This window comes from Lepisosteus oculatus, chromosome 24, assembly GCF_040954835.1.
Source record: "Lepisosteus oculatus isolate fLepOcu1 chromosome 24, fLepOcu1.hap2, whole genome shotgun sequence".
Classification (NCBI taxonomy): Eukaryota; Metazoa; Chordata; class Actinopteri; order Semionotiformes; family Lepisosteidae; genus Lepisosteus; species Lepisosteus oculatus.
The window spans coordinates 10,505,659-10,524,180 of NC_090719.1; the positions used below are offsets into that span (position 1 = coordinate 10,505,659).

Below are 18,522 nucleotides of genomic sequence, written 5' to 3' on the forward strand. Positions count from 1 at the left end.
ACTCCAATAGAGATGACAAAAGAATTTGGTGGGTCACCAAAGCCATCAAAACAAACAGAATATAGGTTCTTACCTACATGCAGATGGATATACTGGACTACATATTGTTTCAGACTATCCCCTATACTAAAATAAATGTTGACCTTGAAAAGTGAAAACTGACCTTTTCATGATTTTAACGTTATGTTATATTTCTTTGTTGGTTAGAGTTGGAGTGTATTCATCATCTGTTTCTTTACCCATTTCTCCATTTGTGCAGTATGTGTTCGAATTTAACAATAATCAGATTTCTACTTTATGCCAAATAGTATACAGTAGCATACAGGTAGCATGCCTTTTGACTGCAACATCTTTGGCACAGTTTGTTGTTGTGTCTGTGCATAGCCAATAAATTACAACAACGAACTTTGCATGCAAATGAGTTTAAACAAAGTAACATTGAAAAGGTTTTGGTAATTAATATATATATATACAGTACAAGAACAAAATAAACTTCTAAAAGGATCAAAGATAAAAAAACATAAAAAAACTACTGCTGAAACACACTGACATTGACAGTACTATATTATCTGGTCCTAGTAGCTAAAGGATCTGGTTTAAAACCAGTTAGTTGTGGTTATAAGCAGCTTTCAGACAGGTGACCCAACCCTATTTCTGAAGCAGGATTTTTCTTGCACCCTGAACAGCTCTATCATTAATAAAAAAATGTTGAAGTGTTGAAGATAGAGTCTGCATTTTGACAAGGTATCACTATTTTATACAGTACTATATTGCCCATTAGTCATTTTCAAAGAGTCGCAATTTCAACACTAAGCATACAACTGAGTGGTGGTGATAATTTAATTAATGATAATTCAAGTAAGATTATTACTATCCCATTACTCTATGCACTTATGTTTTTAGAAGAATAAATATACATGTTATGGATATTTATTAAATATATTGGCGACATTTTGATTAACCGATCATTCAGGGCTGATCTTAAGGCTGAGATGAGGCACTTGATTGCTTCAGTAGTGAGAGAGTTTGGAGGGTGGTTTAACCTGTTGATTTCCAAACCTGCTGAAAATCAATAATGAAAAATGGAAAGTAGCCACGATCTGCTTATCAAGAGAAAAGGCATCTTTATTCTATCAGTCTTGAATGTGAGTTTACCAAAAGATTCAGGGACACGGTTATAAGACAAAACTTAATTACTTACTGTACATGAGGCAAGGCACGGACAAATAATTACAGTACTTAAGGCCTTTGTGTGAGGTGCCTTGGGGCTACAAAGGAGACATCTGTTTCCACCAATGGTAGTTTCCAGGTACTGGAGTAATTTATGTTGAAGGCAAACTAAGCCAGCACACTGTTGCTGGGGTATTTACTCCAATTAAAAGCAATTAATAATGTGTTACTGTCCATCAGTGATATGATGGACAGTCCACTAATGGTGTTCTAGATCCACGATTAGTCACAAGATCTTATCAAGATTGACACACCATCATGTGATGGAGGTCCAAGTGTTAATATCTGAACAGGAGGGTCTACTAGCTACAGAACTAGCTATCGGCAACCTGTCTTATAGTATAGCTCTGCATTGTCCTGGGACCTCACTTACTTTTCTTCCTCCAGGATTATCCTCACATGACAATAACCCAGCAGGACAGCACATGTCCTCATGCTGGTTGTGTAGCATAACTGTTCAGTTATGCTTTGAGTGCTCTGCTGATTATTCCTGGTACCATTGAATATTTGTGGGATAAACTGGGATTGTGTGTGATATCTAGGATTCAGATACCAAAAAACAAGCACATGCTTATGTACAGTCGACTGTACAAAAGAAATAGAGCAGAATTCCACAAGACATTCTGCAACATTGTGTGAAGTATGTGTCAGAAATGTATAGTTTGTATTGCTTCCAACAGTGGTCACACGTGCTACTAGCTTGTTGGAAGCAATACATCTTTCACACTGGAGGCCATATGGATCAAACCTGTTGATAACGGATGTTTCTCAGCGTAATTAATTTACCAGAATCATTTCTGTTCAAGGGCGGGTGCAGTGGATAGCATTTCTGCCTGGTAGCATTGGTGCCCTGGGTTCAACTCTGATCCTAGAGTGCTATCTGCATGGAGTTTGTATTTCTCCCTGTGTTTGTGTGGGTTTCTTCTGACAGTCCGAAGACATACTGGTAGTTTAATGGTAGTTTAGACTTCTGGGAAAATTAGCACCTTTTGAGTTTGTGTCTGTATGTGCCCCATGCAACCTTACATTGGATAAAGTAGTTAGAAAATGGATGTATGTCTGTTCAATAACAAATCTGTGCACTGCAATAAAATAAAGGTATATATATAATTTTCCTGCAACATATTTTGTGAATTTGTTTTGGTTATATGTTTGTCATTTATGTTAATTAAGATGTTCATATTCTTATGTTTATGCAATGTGAACTGGCATTTTTGTAAAAGATAACAAATGACTTTGTTGAGGCACAAAATGGAAGATGCAGAAATGCACTGAATGATCTCCTGGATATACAGTACCTGCAGATTTAGCTAAATAGACAAAGCAGCATAATAATTGAGAATACAGTGTTTGTACTGAATAATGATACAAATCCTTATTATCTTCTGTGCTCCTGCTGTCCTGCACTGGTTTATGAATTTTGTCTGTATTTGCAATTTAATACTGAACAACTAATTCAAGTCAAGTAGAATGGCTGGATTTGATGTCTCAACATGGTATATTTATTGCTATATTATTAGTCTTTAATTTGTCGTCTGTCTTAGTGATCAACATTGCAGTTATAAATGTAATATGTAATATCCAAAATATGTGCAAAAATAAAAACAAAGACTGTGTGTTTCAGTAATTGACTAGAGAGTGCCATCTTCTGGCCCAATGAATTCTATCCCCTGTGAGAGATGAAGTCATTTGAGTTTCACAGTAAGCAGGCTCAACAATGAACCTTATCACACTGAATCATGAAATGCTTTTTGTTTTTACAAAACTATTGCACAATCAATTTTCTAATTCAAGGTCATAAGTCAAAATGGCACATATGTGTATAGGTTTATTAATTATGTTCTTTATATATTTTTATATTCTTCTGAAATAAGCACGTCAGCTTAATCTTCATATTCTCTTTGACTAAATAGGGATGCACAAGAAGTACTGTAATTACCTTCGACGCAAAACTACCTGAAACTAGAAATGCAAATGGAGTGAAAAAATTGAAGAATTATGTATTGAGAGAAGGTCAATACATATTATTAAAACATTAAAAAAATACCCAAATCAGCTGTCTAAAATAATGTCCAATACATATACAGTATATGCAGATCTAGCTTTTCAGAATGTGCGCCAAATAATGCAGCAATTTGCGGTGCACATGCCTCACCATAATATACTGGACCACAGTTTTTTTTTAATATTCTATTGTCGGACTGCACTATTTTGAATGCTTAATATGGCATGTGGATGTTGCCAGAAAACACTTAGTTTCAAATCCTGAGCCCCTTGAGACAACCATTTTCCAGTTATAGAATTAAGTTGAACTCTGTATTACAGTATGTTAAATATTAAATTAATTAATAAAGTAGGGCTATTTTACAAAACAAAATTACTCAGTTTGATATATAAAAAATAGTTTATTATTATACTGAAGCTTGTTGTGAACGAGATGAGCTTCTTTCAGGTTAACATCCGTATTAAGATAATTTATATTTTGTCTTAATTTAAATTTCAGCATTTAGTAATCACGAACCATTTTATCTTTTGGTTTATATTTTGGTTATGAAAAATATATTTCACACATACTGTACTCTAGTGGCTTTAAAACCATATGGTAGGTAGTAGTGGTAACTACAGTAAATATAAAAAACAAAGTACACAACAGTATTCCACCTTCTTCATGAACATTTAATGCATCAAAGTCTTTAACCCGGTAATTTTATGGTGGTTATTTTTTAAAAAGTTGATGTGTTTACTCTAACTATTGTATATAAATTTATATAGTTCAGATAAAGCTGTAATGTTTTATCCTTTCCTAAGAATATGTAATGAGAACACTATGTTAACCACTGCAAATTATGTACGTAACCTGCATTGTGATCATGTTAGGGAAACAACTTTTATTTGCTATTTTATTTTTATTATTTAATGTGTGTTTTATTTTGTGTTGAAGTGCTTAACTGTACAGTACTTATACATTTGATAAGTAAGTAATTCTGTGAGTTTACTGTACTGTGTATTTTTAAGTGTATGCTCTGTTTATTTGGCATTTAATTATTCTAATTACAAACATTCTTTTTTTTCTCTCCACTATAAATAGCAGGAGTTTCTTTTTCATTGTCTACCTTAAAGACTACTACTAGCTGCTGCTACTCTCTCTCTCTTGCTCTCTACAACCCTTTTTTGATTAGTATACACACCTGTTGACCATTAAAGGTTAATAATCCTCTGATAAGCTTGCATTTCCACTCTCTTGTCCTTTCTTCCTATCTTGCACATACAGGTGTAGCAATAAGGCATAATATTCACATAATATTAAGTTTTACTATGATTTTTTTCTGTGCCTAGCAGGTTGGGCTTGTCTATAAGCACAGAGGAATGTGGCTAAGAGGTCCTTTTGATAGGAGACATCGTAAAGCTATATCCAATGCAGTACAATGTAATGATATGTACTGTAGCGCAAATGGGCTCCATTGAGTCTGTAGTCTGTTTCTCCCCAAGGTAATGGGTCCTATTACAGCATTGAAGCGTATGCTATTGTGTAGTTGTACTATATTGTTTTTATGCAGCAAAAATCTATGCATTTACAGTAGCTAGACCACAAAGGGTGGAAATGGCAGCAGGTCAAGACAAAATACAAGAACATCATCCATAGTGGTCCTGTACAATACAATGTCGTGCAGTCCTCTGGAAGAAAATGTTCCCCATTATTAGGCAACAAGAAATGTGCACAACCAGATGCAAGTCACTCTTCACATCACCACCAAGTTCCCACCTACCTGTTTACGGCACCCTCTTTTATATTGCATATCCCGTCTTTCAGTTTGCATGCTCTCCCTTTTTAGAATGCGGGTCAATGTTTTTTAGTTTGCACATCTACATTTTTTAGATTGCATGTCTACTCTTTTCTACAACATCTGCTGAATTTGCATGTCCACATGTATTAGTGTACGCTATCCTTTTTCAGTTTTCTGCCACATCTTTTTTATTTGAGGCACATGTGATTTATTTGCTTGTCTTTTTCACTTCAGAACCACTGTACCAGTATCACTGTGAGCTACATTTCTATCACCGTACTGTGATTTACTTGAGCGTATCTGTTACCATTTCTGCACCTTTTCTATCCTGCAATCCTGTCGAACTCACTGTGCTCAGATGGACTGTACCAACTGTATTCTAATAATTTTTCAGTCTCACTGTGTTTTATTGGATCATACCATCTCTATTTAAAATTTCTCTCAATCTCAATGTGCTCTGATAGACAGTACCTTCTCTAGTCTAAAGTAGTTAAAGTAGGTAGCTGTGTCAGCATGTGTACGCTGCAAAGGAACAAGTCAAGGTTTATTCCATGCTAAAAAAAAAGAAATGAAACACCGTTGTGTTTTTTTCTTCTCTTTTCAGCATGGAATAAACACCTTTACTTGTTCTTCTATATTCTTCTCAGTCTGAATGTACTCTGATGGGCTATCAACTCTATATTACACTCCTTTCAAACTCATTATGCTCTACTACTGTATACCATCTCTGTTCTAAAGACCTTATTCTCTCTACAGTATGTTCCAAAGGACAGTACTATCTGTATTCTACATCCTTCTCTGACTGACCATGGTATGCTGAGTTTTAGCATTCTACCCTTTTTTCTGTGTAACTGTTAGACTGTTAGACTGGTCATTAGTCCCCTCACTATGAGCTGAAAGAGTGTAACAACTTTATTCTACACTTACTGTATACAGCCTCTTTGTACTCTGATGTATTGTTCCATCACTTTCATTCCTTTGAGTCTCATTGTCTTCGGATGGACCATACCAACTATAGTCTACACTTCTATCAGTGTCACTGTGTTCAGATAGCAGTTTTATTATGGGACTCACAGGACTTTTTTTTTTACATAAAATTAAACTTGTATTGCAGTTGCAGTTAAGAGCTGTTATTTTGTTTTTATTATGTCCACTATTATCAAAGGAAAACCCCATTATAATACCATTCTTACAAAAATACAATTTATAACAATGCTTGAGAAAGATGTCTTTATTCTTTTTGTGCACTGTTCATTGAGAAAAAAAGCAAAGGAATTTATATGCTGTCATTAAATATCTCCTGAAAATGGGCTGTAATGGTTTAACAGTGTGCAAGCATGGATACCCTAGATCTAGGATACACTATTTTGTGATTCTTATTTTTATTTTTCCATAGACATTCCTTTGAGATTATTAAAAAAGGATAAATTATAGCTGATATAAATTCAGCAAAACAAAGGTCACAGAGGTAAACCACACAATAATTAATCATGCTATGGTCAGCCATAATAATCCAACAAGGTTGCACTGGCCAGAGTTCATTTGTTTGAGTTATGAGATGTAATTCTTAAGCCTCTTATTCCTCTGTAAAGGTTTTATTTATTCCTTGTGTGTGAGCTTGTTAAGAGTGGGGGGTCTGTGAGCGAGGTACATTTAGGGCTGGTCTTATGTGACTGCCTTCCCTAGAAAAATGTTATGTAATCAGACTGTGATATACGGTATATGCTGTATATACAGATTATGAAGCATGATCAAGATATCATTCACTTGCTTTTATTTTCTGTTTTACTTCACCTGGTGGTTTTAGCTGTTTAATTATTTGTCTCTCGCTGTTTTTTTTTTGTTTCTTTCTCAAAACTACTCTATCAAAGTCTGGCTGTGTTAGAGGCAGGGTGTGGCAGATCAGCAGTCATTAGAAAAGTAGCTTCAGCTGACCTGCCACAAGAGGTCTTTTAGACCTCCATTGTGTGTAAATAGGTTCACATGTGATATATTATTGATAATTGGTGAAGGGATGAGAGTCATATTCTCATATGGGTTTAATTTAGATTGATTTAGTATATAAACCTATTCATAGCCATCCATCTTGTTTGGTTGGCTAGTGCAGGTTTTCTTTTTGTGTTTGTTGCTGACCTTTGGTAGAATCTCATTGCATGGTGTTTTCTTTTTTTTTGCTGTTATGGCCATGTGCTCAAGCCTTATGAGCCATCTGAGGAGAGGTAGGCTTCTTACAGAAGTTCAATTGCAATGATGATGTTGTGGCCTAGTTAATATGAAACAATCTGGTGATCATCTCAATATTTTTAGATCAATTACAATGTAAAAATGTGTAGAACAAAGCTGGACACCAGCTGAACCCGTGCTTAGTATTGGCTAAACATTGTTCTAATTAGCATGAACTGTAGGGGGCTCTGAATAAAAACATTACACTTAATCTGATTTATAATTTAATATGTAGGCCACATTCGTGTATAATTATTGTTTTGTTTATATATAACTGAATGTCCCTGACAATGTAATGTTGGTTTTTAACTTAAGAACTGTATTTATGCTACAATATACTAGATAGGGGTATATAACTACTAATACAATAGTCAATTGCAATTAGTCATGAAGCAAATGAGTACAGCAGTTGCAGGCTTGAATTTGACATCTACTGTATAGTATTAGCAGTGTTTATTTCCATTGTTAAATTATATAGATTCATATGGATATCCTTCAAACGAAGGTTTTATGTATAGGCTACATTTGTTGCACTTCATTTAAGTTTTTTTATCTTTTATGTACCCTTACATTTGCCTAGGCAATTTTATCCTCTGTACCTCTAATTCCTCAATATACCTGTTTTTCCCCGAAGAGGACAAAAGTAGACTCCCATCATGATTGATCGATATGCAACAAATCTATTCAACTGACATGCAGAATGTGATGGAACACATTTAAGACTTACTCCCAGTTTAAATATTTATTTAATTTCAGTTCTCTTCATTTCCCAAGATATCTGTAAATTCACTCTTGCATACTAAAGGCTTTATATTAAGCTTCATTTTAATGACACTTTTTTAATAAATGTGTATTAATAAACTTCATTATTAATAAATGAGGTGTGACTAGAAAGCAATTCTAGTTAAATATTACAATAATTTTCCATATATATTATATCCAATGCTCTGCTTAGTATGCTACTAAATTGCTGAATCCATATACTGTAAAGAGATGGTAACCTCTAGAGGGAAGCAACTATTTTTTGGGGTTCATTGCAATTGAAGGTTTAATATGGTGCTCCAGAATACTTTTAGCTGCTCAGCTAATTGCATTTGGTCTTAAGTTAGATTAACTAGTTTAGCACAGAGCTGCATGCTAACCATGTGTTGAACTCTATTGAGTACGCTGCTTTCAGTTTGTGTATCAATTGACCCATTTGAAGAAGCTTTTGTTTGATTATTGTGTGAATAAACTCTGAACCTTTCTTACATCTGTTACAATCTTTTAATGTGTACAGGTTCCTGTGCCATTCTACTTTCTTATTTTACAATTGTTGGTCTGTGTTCTGCTTTACTTTGTTTGGTAGCTCAGAAATAAGATGGGGATTGTCCAGCATTGTCAGCTTCATTTTAGCATGGGGAAAACAAGTCTGCATTGCTCCCAAATGTGCACAGTAAACTTATCCACTGTGTTCCATACTGCCAACTCCATAGTCACTCACAGAAGATCTAGTATCAACTGGAGAACTGGTACCAGAATGGCTACAGGCGCTGCCTTCATGTAGCAAAATAAGGGTAATATGCAATTCAGAATAACCTGAAAACATCAATATACAGCCACTGGCTTACTATTTCTATCAATATTTTACTTGGAGTAGTTGCCTGGGCCTTATCATACTATTGGTACTCTGTGATCTGCTTCTGTAGTATTTCAATGGTTAAGCCACTTGGGATCCTATGACCAATTATTTTTGCTATAGTTGTTATTCCATTGCTAAGTGATGTGGTTATTGTAAGCACACAAGTACTATTTTCTATTAATATTAAAATACCCAATATGACATTTAAAGGCAGTCTGCTGTTACTTTAAAAATGGCCAAAGCAAATGTGTACAGAAATATAGAAGTAAATTAAGTAATCTGGGCTATCACAGTGAGCAAAGTCTAATATTTAGCTTTTTTAAGCATAGCGTATTTCATCAGGATTTTTAATTTTTAAGGTCCTTTCTAAACAAATGAAATGTTATATTGAAGTTGCAGCCTCGAATAAATAATTGGGGAATTATAAATATTTACAGTAATCGACCTGATTATTCGCTCCAAGGATGAAACAAAAACAATTATTACTTAATTATTCACCAAAATAAAGACCACACAGAACTGTGAATTTTAAAACCGATTTCAGGCCATTGTAATAAATCTGTAGACCCCTAAACATACATTTTGAAGTATAATATATTTTATGCTTTGCTTTCCAATTAATTGCTGCAATGTTAGTACTTATAATTTAGTGGTATGTAAATATTGCATTATCATGCACCATCATGAAGAAAAATGGAATGCCATGTTTTTACAATACAGTCTAAGAAGTTAGTTATTCCTCTCAGATACACGAATCATACCCTGGCTGAGTATTCTAATTTTGTTTCACACTAAATTGTTTATTTTAGTGCAAATATATAGTAAATTAACCAAGTCATCACAATATTCATTTGATGGTAGTTCCTGAGTAAAATTTAGAAAGGTGTTTTCATTCTTATGCCTCCCTAATTATTAAGAGGTATCATTTTGTACAAGCTTTGGCTCAGTGAAATGTTTAGACGTTTTAACGCTTAATGTTATTCTGCATTGCACAAAACAGGAAAAAAATAAAAGCACTTAGTGTATTTTGGTGTATGTTTAGTTATTTTAGTGTATTTACAGTATATCAGTATATAATATGAAAGCATTCTACTTTGGTCTGAATATGATTTTAAAAGATTTGGAAATTTAAAATATAGATACTGTACAGTATGTGATGTTAATATTACTGTATACTTATTGTAAGCACAACCATTGTAATTTAACATTGCTATCAAAGATAGTATGTGTCCATTAAACTAACATGAGGTGGGTATTTGTCACATTCATATCCTTGGCACACTTCATGGTACAGTAGTTGCATGATGCACAGGTCTCAAGAGTTTGGTGCCCTTGAGATTCAAAGAGTCAGACAAGGTGCAATGATGTCCAGGGTAAACTGGAAATCTGGGTCAAGATTATAGAGGGATATGCAGGTGAAATAGAGATCATTTGTATTATTGCAACAAGGTAATGCTTAGAGTTAAGTATTCAGAAAGATTTCAATTATTTTCTCTGCCTTGATTTCAAAATAAGATTTCTTTGAGTCAACTGTTAAGGAATTTTGAGGGAATGACAGAATGTGCTGGCTTTCTGACACACACACAGGAACTCCTCCAGTGATGAACGGCTAAATTGATGCCTATCGACAAGAGGAAATGATATCTGTACTGTGACCTCCAGCTGGGGAGGTCCTCTGTCATAAATTACATGACAGGGCCTGTGATCCACCAAGAAGGAATAAGCCATGTGCAGATTCCTGCTGTCAATCCATGGTACCACAATTTAGAGATCTCTGCAAAGTAGTTTGCAAGGCTCCCTGTTGACAGTTAACAGTCAACTTCATCACATTCCTGTGTGACCAGAACTGTCTGAACTGCAACTGAGACAAACTTAGCTTCCATTGGACTTCTGTCGACACCACTTAACATCTCCAAATATTCAGTGTAGCAGTAACAAAATATGGATGAGCAGACTGTAAATTTATATCCAAGTCACAGCTCGCAGCTGGTCCAAAGTCCTGAAAACTTTGTACTTGAGTCATTGGAGAAGTTGTCCTCAGTGCAAGGCTACCGTAATTGGTACCCTTCTCTTTTCCTACACAGCCTTTGGCTCAGATCTATGAAACTAAGACTGGGCAAGCAGTGAACAGATGTAGAATTCCTCTCCTTTAAAAATCTGATCAGGACTGTGCCTGGCTAAGAATTTCATAATCTGGTGAGTACATATTCAATGTTTACATTATAATGCTAGTGAATTAAGCTATTATTATTCCAAATAGATGAGTTTAACAAAGATTAATTCACAAATGTATTGGATATCTTTCTTTCAAAAATATGAATGTCCATGTTGTATAAGACTGATTATTACACTTTTTACTACAATAAGTATTTTGTCATCTCTGAATGATTGTTCAGGTTTTTGCATCACTGCAGATTCATTAATATATACTTTCTTAATTGAGCATTTATGAATACTCACTAAAACGGGTGATACATATACATACAGTACCTATTTTTGTTATACAAGTTAATTTCCCCTGCTAATACAGGCTCCAAACATGCAGCTTGTTCTTCCATTTGTTGTTTTTTTGCTTCTCTCTGCTGTTGACTGTATTATTATTATCATGAATAATAATTTCTATGGCACTTTCACAGTATGAGGAAAAAAAAGTTAAGAAGAGTTAACAAAATTAGCACTGTTTAAAATTAGGATGTTTCTGCAAAGGGCAAATACAGAACCGATTAAGTTAAAAGCCTTTCTAAAGAAGAAGGTTTTGAGTCTGGATTTGAAAGCACTCAGGGAAGGTGACTCTCTGATATCCTTGGGGATATCATTCCAGAGCTTTTGGGCATAGCAAGATGTACAGTAACTATCTGAACAGTAATTGTAACTGTATTATACCATACTAGTTAAGTATAGTTAAGTAATAAAATTTTGAATGCGTAATTTATACAAATAATATTGATTCACAAATCTTAAAATGTTTTGCAAAGGAATGTTTTATTTTAATTATGTTCATGATAAGTGCACGGTGTTGAGATTACCAGACAGCCTGATGCTCTTATGTTTACAGTTATGGGTTTTGTTCTCTTTGACTTCACAAGATTTAATAACTAACAACAGAAAAAAAAAGTTTAGTGATACATTTTGATTAGTTTGTGTATTGTTTACAGTATGTGCAGTAAATGAGTCATGCAACTTTTTCCACATAACTGCTTCACAATACATTTAAATATAAAGGCTTGCATAAAAATCAATGTCAGTAAATTCTACTTGTTGCACAATATGCTTAGCAATTTATGCTGCCAAACTATTCGGATACACCAGAAACATGCCTTAACTCAACTGGTTTGTGTCAAGCCAAGAGCACTTGGAATGAATCAGGGACTTTTAAATGCATTTTAATGAGAATCTATTGTTGCTTTTAAAAGTTTTTGCTGATGAATGGAAATTGTGAAAGCAGTTGTTCTTGAATAGCTAGGGATGAGTATATTCATTTTTGTAATGTTTAGTTTGACATTTTATTATTGTATTTATAAAATTGTACACTGTGTTCATTTAATTCATGTGTTCAAGTTGCTGTTTCATCTCAGTGACTTGATTCCTACTTTAGTAGTCTCGCCATCTACATTGGAGAAACATGAAGGAGACTCTAGGACTTCGAGACCGAGAACATGTTAGGGCTGTGAAGATTAAAGATCGCTCCAGACTCATTGTTTCTCATTTCACCTCTGACGGCCACGACCACTGACTCTCCGTCTGTGTTCTCAAAGATGGTTTTCCGAACTCATACATCAGAAAGACCACCGAAACTAAAATTATTCTGCAGCTAGGATCACACCTTCCTCCTTCTCTTAACAACAGACTGCTTTTCTTCTAAATTCTCTCTTCATTGTAGGTTTCATTTCACACTTCTCTTCACCTATCCTGACCACACCTCCTGATTGGCCTCTCTTTCTGTCCCCTGCTCCCGCCTCTCGCTCCTCCTCTTTCCCAGCTTTTGTTCTCCCGCTACATTACCTTTGCTTACTGCCCTGTCTTTCTCACACCTGAAGACGGCTCTGTGGCGGAAACGTTGTGCTTTCTTTCTTATCTTTTCAGCATGGAATAAACCTATTACTTGTTCCTTAGTAGTCTCTGAGTTTACTATCCTCAACCCAACACACCACAAACATCATTTTCATACATTCTTATTACTCTTGTCTTGTAAAACAAATATGGATTATTTACATGGGTTATGCAACTCATAAACAGTGAGATGACAGTGTGATTATAAACAACTTGTAGTGTTCTTCACAAGTATTTGTGAATATTTAATGCACATTCCAGTAGATGGAAGTATTGAAGCAAAACATCAGTAATCTTTGCTCCAATGAAAATTATTAACAGTGCCTAGCTAAAATAAAAACTAAAACCCGTTATTTGCCAGCAGCTATCTTACAGAAAGTGAAAAATTGAAATATGCTGCTTGCATAAGAATTCAGACCCCATACATTAATATTTGGTAGAGACACCTTTGGCCGCAATAAGGACGTCAAGTCTTTTGGGGTAGGTGTCTACCATTTTATCTTTAAAGATTTTCTGTTTGAGTATGTGAGCTTGCAATAAGAATACTGATTGGGGGAAAAAGTACCATTTGTAATCCAGCAACATTTGAACACATTTGAAAGGCACTGTATTTGAAATTAAATTTGCAATGTATAATTTTGTAAATAGTTCCTTTTTGTGTGGGAATCCTTTAGATGAATATACATTAGCCAAATACAAGCATTTCTATATTTTTTGTTGTACAAAGATGGTTCAGAGCTTTCAAATTTTGAAATGTTATTTACACTAATGATCAATAATGTCACAGCAAATATCACCACCTCACCCCCATTTGACCAAAATAGCATTGTACAGTACATAAGAGTTGTGACAAAACTTTAAATACCTTGTCTGTTATCACTCTTGTAATGATTCAAATCCTGAAAAGTGTTTAGTCCTGTGTACACTCACTTCCAAGATATCAGAGCTCAGCATGGCACTAGTGCATGTTTCAGACTGCTGTCTTTCTGAGGTCACTCAACTTTAGTGTCCTGAGCATTTACAGTTGAACCATACTTATAATGCTGTGACTGTTTAGATAAAACCATCACACACAGTAAGCAAATTCTAAGCTAAATGTTTATCTTCACAGAATTCTTTGCTATAGGTCTGAATGTGGATGTTAGAATCTCCATGATTTTACAAAGCCCAACTCAAAATATGGTAAACTGGTGAGCTCCAGATATTGAAAGAGTGCTAAGTTATTTTAAGAGAGTAGAGTGGGAATAGGATATTCTTTATTCTTAATCACATCATTTTGCCCCAATCCTAGATAGAGGGTTTCTGGTGAGACTACTCATAACCATGCAGAGCGTGATCCAAAAGAAGACAAAGTGAGGTGGCACAGGGCATAAAATATGAACTGAGGCATTGAAGAAAGGAGTCTACAAAAACAGACAGCTTTGGTTGAGTATAGAAAGCCAGCATGATCCAAATTACTGCAGACTGTGCCAATGCATCACTCATGTTAGCTGTCAGTTTTATCGGTGACAGAATGAAAGAGGCTTCCACTGGGAAATCAACAGCCTCTTGGCAACTAATATTGAGAGCGGTTATACATTTTCATGAGTGTAAGTGGACAGAAAAAGAAGGCGGGTATCAATAAAGACTAATAGCATAGAATTCAGCTTGCTTTAATGTTTTTCCACCTTTTTTAGCACTCCTGAGGTCCTGAGGAGGATTATTTTAATAGTTCTAAATACCATGAAAAGGCAGAATAATAGAATAAAGAACATATTTTTAATGAACTTAAAATGTTAATACACAGTTAAAATATAAAAATACTCACACTGTCAGAGACTTAGTCATGAACACAGTTTTACTAACATTGTTTAGATATTACTGCCTACATGTGTATATTTGCTATCAATGCTACATTTTTCATTAACAAAAACATTTTTTAACATTTAATTGCTTCTGAAAGCATCACAAATGCGAGTGATATCCAACATTCTCTAAATGTAACCATTAAGTTTGTTTTCACAGCAGTGAAACAATTCTTTAATAAACAAATTAACAGCAGAACACTGACAACATCATTTAAAATGGAAACTGCGCAACAGGTGTATTATAAAGATTTACAGATGTGTCCAATGGAGGCAGTCATCAGAGAGGTGTGAGTTATGGAAATTGATGAAGAAAATTGGGAAAAGGTTCAATTAGCAAAACTGCTTACTTTAAGTTCAGTTTGACTGTCATAATTCAGATATCACATGTCTGAGTTTGGATCATGGTACTAGCTTACAGATTGGGATTCTGTTGGCATTGGTACATAACTGGACACAAGGATATCTAGTACTAACAGATCAGATCTCTATGTAATAATGAAGTAACACACTGAACGATGATCAGTATATTACACCAATCTAACTCTTTTCATCAAGAGGCAGGCAATAACAATCTGGTAGTCTGTTGGCACAGCAGGATGTCTTCTCACATCTGGACATCCTGCCTCATACTGGAGACTAAGCTGTAACTGTCTTCATGTCTCCATGTTGTACCTTTTCTGCTCCATGGAACTGATACATTGACTCTGACAGTTGCAATATGCAGAAGAGTGGATGCGTTCAACAGCTGGTGCTTAAAGCAAATCTCACGCATAATCTTTCTGCAGCCTGTCACGGGTATGGAAGTTAGATGCATAGCTGAACAGCCACCTGTCTCTGCTGTCATCAAAGCTGGACAGCTCAAGTTGTTTAGATGCAAAGCCAGTGGCAAGAGGAAGAATTACAGCACCAGAGCTAGCCAAGGCAACAGCTGTAGATATCAGAAATTAGGAGATCCTCACATAAGGAGATTACAGTAGAGACGGACCTCAGAGTCATGAAATGATGGCTTGTTAGTGGGCACTGAAATCATAAAGTCTAGCCTTGTGACCACCAGTCAGCTGGATATTCATAGTCAGACTGGACTATAGAAACTAACGTATAGTTAAAGCACACTGGACATTAAACTGATTATTCACTATAATGTTATTGTTAAAAGCATGATCACTTAATGCTTGTTAAATGTAAACATAGTGGGGTAGTTGGTTCTAAAGTCCCACAACCATTTCAGTAAAACTATCAACATGTATTTTGAGGTTTTTTTTTAAGTTACATATTTTAAATGACATTTTAAAATATTTAGATTACATTTACATTAGATTGTCGGCACATAATATATTAGCTTGAAATGAATAATTATGTTCAAGGGGGCAAAAGTGTGGCAGATTTTGAAATAAAAAAAAGAACTCTCCTGCTTTCATTGCGCACAATTAGAACATATCAAGAAAATATGTTCACTTAGGCTTGCTTTGGAGCTGTGTAAAAGAGAAATCGCAATGAAAAATTGAATGCCAGTCCTGGGGGAACATTTTTATTCTAATGGTATTGGCAATGCACATCACGAAAATGTTAAGTGAAAATACAGTGCCTACAGGTACTTTTTTATTGTTTTTATTCTAAATAAACTGTGATCTTTTTCTGTGTCCTATGGCAGGTGACTGCAGATAAGAATAGGCTGTGCTCCTGATCCCTGTCCTGACTTCCGTCATCAGTCCTTATATTATCAGCTCATACTATACTGTGGTTCTTCCAGCTGAGATTTAAATACCTTGAAATCCAAGTGAAGGCAAAAGCATAGCAAGCCAGGAGTTTTTTTTTTCCTTTAAATTTTTTATTACTTTCAAAGTAAACAAGTGCGGGACTGTGCGTAATGCAAGGTCATTGGTTGTCAGTTCTTAATGTTTGTGAGATGCTTTACAACATTTTTCTGAAAGTACAAAACTTATGTATCCTTCATTGTTTTGGATATGAAGATATGGTTTTTGCTCACCTAATTTCTTTAATTTTGAACGTTACTAGCAGTGTGGTACTGTACACTTGCATTTTAAAAGAGTGAAACCTAGAATAAATCTTAAATCTTAAAGGTATGAACAATAGCTTAAGGTAATAATAGTGGTGCTGTGTGCTGCAGTAACTGTTAAATATCTGTACAATCAGACAATGTACAACTGCGCTGAATCATTAAGTGAAAAGGATGGGAATGGTCAGTGAGCTACAGACACATGGAGGTCCCCTGCCTGGCTGTCTTTCCTATCTTGATCAATGATGCCAGCTTTCCAACGAATCAGCACATCTTCTCTATCCACGAAAGCTGACCTCCTTATGGATTGTTTATTTCAGACCTTTACAGTAATCCACTTACCAAACTCGGCTTTGTGTCCAGATAATTTACTGGAAATAGCATTGCTGTATTCCCTGTACATTGCTGTATAAATGTCTTTAGACATGTTTGTTTACCTCAGCAATTTTTAACTTGCTTCCTTATCAAAAAAATTTAAAATGCCGTCCTGTGAAGTCAGAACAAATAATGAAATCTTACTAATTATTTTTTGTTTTGTGAGGCATAAAATGTACGATGAAAGAACAGGTGTCAAATTGCAATATTTCAACCTTCTGCTCAAATTGCAATTTGTGGGTCAAGATGCCTAGAGCCTGACTTTTTCTAACAGTTTTTGAATCATCATCATCAGATAGGTACTGGACACAATGAGTTTTAGATAATTGGAAATTGTACTGTAAATCATTCCTTCTGAAAAAAATACTTATATTGCATTATACATTATTTCCAATTGTCTTGTACTGGTAATACCATGTGTCTCTAAGAGTAATTGCTTAAAATGAGCTAATCAGTGTGAAAAATGTTTTCAAATATTACAGGCTGGGAAAACTAAGAATAATTAAAACATTAACAATGGCAGTACACATTTATAATTTCCCTTACTTTGTCCATTCATATTTCCCTTGATTCAGAAAGTGTTCTACAGTATGTGACAATCTAAAATGATAAAATAAGCTGGGCAGCCTTCAAGCATTACTGTTCTGTATAAAGCGTCCCTTGTCGGCACTTTTAAATGTGGTACAATAGCTTGAAAATGTTGCACATAAGACCAATTACTGAGCTCTACCAGAAAAGATAGGAATTTCTACGTCATAAAATCAGTTTAGATAACCTTAGTTTAAGGCATAGGTTCCAGAATATATTAACAAATGCACTGAACAGGACAATGAGTCAGATAGTTGAAGCAGATATTGTAGTTATTTATAAGGGTACATATCACTGCATGTTTGCTCAGACATTTATTATTTGCATATAGTATTATTTACATACTGCATGAGCACACGTGCGCAAATTACATGGATACGCTTTAAAAAAGAGAACAAAAGCCACTTATTTGTCCAAAGGGTGAAATTGAGTTCAAGAAATGTTAAAGAGTTGACCTGCAGTTTCCTTCATGAGATTAATAAAGTATCTATCTAGAAGATCCTTGGATGAATTAACAAGTAACTGGCAAATGGGCTAGATGGACCAAATGACCTTCTGTGGTTTGTAAACTTATGTTTACAAAAGAATGTTTTTCTTATTCTTATGCTTGCTTTAGGTTCTTATGTTCTATAGAAACACAGCAGTGAACATTTGACTTTATTATGACTCTGCCATGGGTCTTTACATTTGTCTTTATCTCTTGTGATAACCATGCAGCAAAAGTCCAGGCTGAAGGGGATCACTTCTTGGGTATGGCAGATGCCTGTTATTGGTGTAAGAGTTCTG

At 35.0% G+C, this 18,522-nt stretch overlaps 1 long non-coding RNA gene across 1 annotated transcript in view; it reads left to right on the plus strand.

Moving 5' to 3' along the window:
- Positions 1-18,522, plus strand: part of LOC107079854 (uncharacterized) — a 33,435-nt gene that overhangs the window by 4,847 nt on the left and 10,066 nt on the right. The window contains exon 2 of the long non-coding RNA XR_001480760.2: positions 10,944-11,055. This is a non-coding gene — a long non-coding RNA (uncharacterized lncRNA). The remainder of the gene's footprint in view (positions 1-10,943; positions 11,056-18,522) is intronic.